The following is a 5,770-nucleotide window of genomic DNA, read 5'->3' on the forward strand; positions in this document are numbered from 1 at the left end:
CCCCCCCAACTCTCATGTCCACAGCCACCACATACACACAACTGTCATCCACACCGATCACATCCACACATCCTCTGTCCACATCAGTCACATCCACACCTCACATATCCCCGACATCGACATCTACAGATTCCCAGTCCACAATATCCACACAAACAAAGGGTACACCTCAGACATACATGTTACATGCGGTTATCCACCGTCATCTTCCTCTTCCACTTAATGAGAGCTCGCACTCACATCGTCCTCTCCTCATCGGAGCTCACAACTGAAACTGCTGCGGCGTTAAACAAACAAGCGGAAAAGAACATGCGGTTGTAGAGAACACAAAGAGTTGTCTGATTGAGAAATAGAGATTGAAAATATGTCGAGAGGGAGAAGGGGGATTAACCTTCCATGTGGAGTTTGTCTGTTAATCAACGAAGGCGGAAAAGAACAGAGATTCGAGGTAGAGAAACAGAGATCAAAATTCCGAGATCGCGAAACCGATATCGAGAATCGGGGAACGATAAACAGCAATCAGGAAGACGTCGACAGTGAGAAAGTTTGATTTGGGTTCAATTTTGAATTCCAATATATGGATCTAGAAGATGTCGGGGGAGAGAGAAATTAGGGTTCAACTCTCAACGGTGAGTCTTTACACGCTAATAGATTTTGTGAAGATAGGGGAAGAGATAAGGTTATTAGAAGAATAAATGTTTTATTTCTTTTTAAAAAGGTAAAAATATTATATCGGTTTGGTTAGTTGGATTGGTTAACAAGAGACACCTTTCTCTTAGTTAGATGTTATTTTGGTAAATATAATATGAGAAAGTGTCCCATAGACACAATGTGTCTCTTAGTGATATTGGAAACTCAAGTTGTGTCTCCCAGCGTAAATATTTCTAGATTTTTAAAGAGTTATAATTGCAAAACCTGCCGTCAATGTTGAATGAACCAAGTACGTTCAGTGACTTCAGTCCATATGATGAAATGAGAGACTTGAAAGTTTGACAAACAAACAAAAAAAAGAAAAGAGGCAAATCATGGTTATAAGATTTCTGGAACTTTCAGAACAAGTTCTTTATTTCTCATTTTTAAACTTCAGTTTCATTTAATGATCTTGTTCTTGATACCGTTATCAACCTTTTTTCAGCAAAATCGATAAACTTTGACTATTCGTCAAATGGCTGTAAGAACAAAGAACACATAAACACAAAATACTAATGAACAAGATTCTCCAAATAACAGTTGTCTCTTATTAGAAATCTCTTAAACAAATTACACTCTTTGTTTAATCAGATTTACTCGACTTTACACTTGTGAATCGACACTAAGCAATTTCTAATCTACCCAACCTTAATCTAATAGCCAAGTTTTCCGACTTATTCAACACTCAAAACCTTGTTCAACTTTGACACATCACTGTTTTCTCTCTACACTCCAAAAACGTTGAAGACAAACTCTCAAAGCTTGATCCCTTTAACCTCTCAAGCCAATCTTTGTTTTAATCTTGATAAGTCTAAATCTTCTGATTCATCCTTATCTTTAAGGTTTACAATCTTTATCTCTTGCCAAATCGTAATTAATACCAATAAGATGACGCCACGTCATAACACCTTATGACTTGTGCAACCACGAAGCAACGTCGAACACATTTATTCGCAGACTCATAGTCTCAACAATCTCCCACTTTTTCACTGAGTTTTACAACTCAAGTTTACTAGCTAACAATTGCAAGAAACTCCCCCTTAACTAAGTATCATCAAACTGAAACAACTCTTCATTCTCCCCCTGCTTGAGTGACAAAACTCTTTGAAAATCTCGATAACATATAATCCCTTTGTCACATCTCTTAGAACCCCATCCTGCTCATGACAAGCATAAAGCATTGGTTTCATTAACATGCATGAGAATGCCTCGAACAACTTCAATATTAACACATATCCTGTTGACATTTGTGCATCCCAATTTTCCTGAACATGCTACGTTGCACATAAGCTCTCGAACACTGTTAGCCTCCTTACATTTGGAATACAAATCTGATTTTGTAATCCATACCTTACAATAACTTTTTGGCTCAACATAAAATTTGTTTTCACTCCAAACCTTTTTGATATTGTTGATTCGCTCATAACAAAATCGATGGGTATGTCCAAGTCTCCCACAAGAATAACATACATGGTTGAGACTATGTTCTCCAGCTTTCCTTGACTTAATTTTGCTTTCCAAAGCATCACAGTATCTCTGCATGTGTCCATGTTTCCCACAGGAGTAACAACCATGTTTGATCTTCTGATTTTTATGTTCAACAAGTACTATCTGGTTTGAACAGGTTTGATGTGATTCAACCTCCTTTGGTTTATTATCAGGAACTAGTTCAGCACGAACGAAATTAATCATACCTGTTTGATTTGATACACTGTTTGTGGAGCTTAACACACGATTTTCCTTGTATCCTAGACCTCAATTCTGTTTTGCAGACTGTCCCATGGCAAAAAGAGTATCTAAATCCTTTGTTCATTTGCTCAACATCCTGATCTTCTTGTGATTTTCATTCAGATTATGCTAAAGACTTCTGCTTTTCTCTTTTTCTTCTGATAAAAGATCTGATAATCTATTTATCTTTGATTTCAATACAGATGTATTTTCCTGTTTATCTTTCGTCTGCTTGTGTAACCCGTTATCCTTCATTGAACATGTTGACGTCTCTAACATCAATGTTGTAGGCTTTTCCATCTCCATTATGTTAATCTGAGCTTCTAGCAGCGTCTTGTTCTTGAGCAGGTTCAGATTATCTTTGCTCAATTCCACCCAACTATCATAGAGCTTACGATATTCAGCCTTCACATCTATCTCTCCTTCACTATCTGAATCAGAATTCATCTCTAGTTCTTCATCACTTTAACAAAAGCTAGAAGATTAAGCTTTTCATCACTTCTCTTCTGATGATATGGACGTTCAACCCCAGACTGTCTCTTGCACAGATCATGGCAATGAGAATCACGTGTTTGACTACCTTTACTAGTACAACACTCACGTGAGTTAGAGTTCCTTATGTGGTCTTTTTCAAATTGCTTAAAAGCCTCCTTGAAGTTTTGTGTCAGTAATTCAACTCACTCGTCCAATTTTTTATTCATACTTTCATGAAGTGACTGAAATCTATCAATTTCATTCTCATCAGCAAAAACTGTTTTTTCCTATCTTGGATGGACAGGTAGTTGCTTCCATCTCTTCAGCTTTAAGAATCCCAACCAACTGTGAAAACTTCATCTCATATGTATTCATCCAAACCTTGAACAATGCCTTATAGGATGCATACTTTTCTGGAAGACATCGTATCAGATTCTTGACCAGTTTCTTATCCTTAAAGTTTTTACCAAGGACAATTGCTTCATTTGCAATGGAGCTCAACTTTGAGCTAAAACTCGTGACAAATTCTTCTTTAGTCATTCTCAAGTTCTCAAATTGAGATGCCAAGTAGTTTAGTCTCGCTCTTTTGACAGTGGATGTTCCCTTATAGTACTCCACAAGTGTGTCCCATGCATCCTTGGTTGAACAGTATCCCTGCACGAGTTTAAACTGATCAAAACTGACTGCATTGAAGATTTCTGATAGCGCATTTGCGTTGAGTCTTGATGCCGTCTTTTCTGCCTTTGTCCACTTATTTTTGGGTTTAGGTATCTCCTCATCCTCAGTTGGATCTGTCCATCTTGTTTCAATCGCTGTCCAGACGTCTTCCTCAATCCTTTTGAGTTGTTGTCTCATGCGTACCTTCCAAAGCCCAAAGTTGTTTTCATCTAACATGAGTGATTTATGAGCCGCCACACACTCTGTTGTTTCCATGTTCTCCGCAGGACCTTAACATGTTATAGATATCTAGATCTAGGTAGGTGACCTGCTCTGATACCAATTGTAAGAACAAAGAACACAGAAACACAAAGTACTAATGAACAAGATTCTCCAAATAATGGTTGTCTTTTCTTAGAAATCGCTTAAACAAATTACACTCTTTGTTTAATCAGATTTACTCGACTTCACACTTGTGAATCGACACTGAGCAATTTCTAATCTACCCAACCTTAATCTAACAACCAATTTTTCCGACTTGTTCAACACCGGAAACCTTGTTCAATTTTGACACATCACTATTTTCTTTCTGCACTCCAAAAACATTGAAGACAAACTCTCAAAGCTCGATCGCTTTAACTTCTCAAGCCAATCTTCGTTTTAATCTTGATAAGTTTAAATCTTCTGATTCACCCTTATATTTAAGGTTTACAATCATTTTCTCTTGCAAAATCATAATTAATATATCCGACCAATAAGATGACGCCACGTCATAACAAGGAACCTTATGACTTGTGCAACCACGAAGTAACGTTGAACACATTTATTCGCAGATTCCTAGTCTCAACAATGCCAACTTACGTAAAACATATTAATATATAAATTAGAGTATAACATCTTTTACTTTATCAAAATTGTATTTATTCCATCCTAACCGTTGATAAAATCCTTATTCAATAAATTGGTTGATCCACACTCCAACTCATAAACAACTCGACATTTATTTCCAATAAAATCCATATTCACCAATGAGCTATGTGTGCTAGGTACTGATTATATAATTAACTCGACTAATAAAACAAAAAAAAAGATTGTGTATAATGTGCCTGATAACATCATGCGTTTATATCTACCGCACCACACCTAATATAACAAACCCCATTATACGCTCACACACTAACCATATCGTTAGACCTTACAATAAATTTGAATTATATACATATATGATTAAGCAAAAAATAACCACATGCAAGAATAAGCAGAAAATACGCGATTGGACAAAACAGGAGCGGCAATAGAAGACTCGACGTCCACACCAGCTCCCACCTACTCACCCCCACCCTACTTTGTGGCCCCGCTAGCTCGGCCCACTGGGCCTTTATAGCTGGTAAGAACAAATATTAACCATCCGTTATTCTTTTCGAATTGTACATTGGTTACGTCGGAAGTAGTATATTGTAGTAACCAGAATGCGATGACTAAACTATTATCTCTCTTCGAAATGATGTGGTTTTCATGCGTAAACAATAACTTTGAACCACCCAATATTAATAAAAAGCCAATAAGGAAAAGGTAAAGTTGCATGATGTATTTTTGCAATATTGAAAATAAAATAATGTAGAGAGACAGGCAAAATAAATGCGGAAAAAGGTTAAGATAAAATCGTGACTCGGAGAAACACGAGTTTGAGAAATTAGAAAGCAAATCATATTAGGTATTTAGTCGAATCATATAAAGAAACGAAGAAGAGAAACAATATAATCAAAATGAAACAGAAAGCGAAATGAATGGCTTCCACTAACGGTGAGGTCATTATAATCAACATAAATCCAGCTTAGCTTCCATCACGTGCCACTTTACTTGTGCACCACCTCTTCATTAATCGCATCAACACTCATCATCTATCTTACATAAAACATGATTATGTGTGTTGTACTTATGTCCACATGTGTACACATACACAAATACTCACTTATATTACGCGGGTTTAACACATTTAAACAATGTTTAATCTTATTTGTGATCTGTGTCAAAAGTTTTCAGTCGACAAAACAGCTACATGAAATAAGCAATGGACGCAAACAAAAAACACAGATCAAGATGCACGACCTTGAATATTTTAAACGGCCTCGAATTTTCACTAATGGGGTTAATAGTTGTAACTTCACAGAAATAGTTTTTTTTTGTTCTTTATCGGATCGAATTTTGATAAGCAAATTTA

This window comes from Brassica oleracea, chromosome C4, assembly GCF_000695525.1.
Source record: "Brassica oleracea var. oleracea cultivar TO1000 chromosome C4, BOL, whole genome shotgun sequence".
Lineage (NCBI taxonomy): Eukaryota > Viridiplantae > Streptophyta > Magnoliopsida > Brassicales > Brassicaceae > Brassica > Brassica oleracea.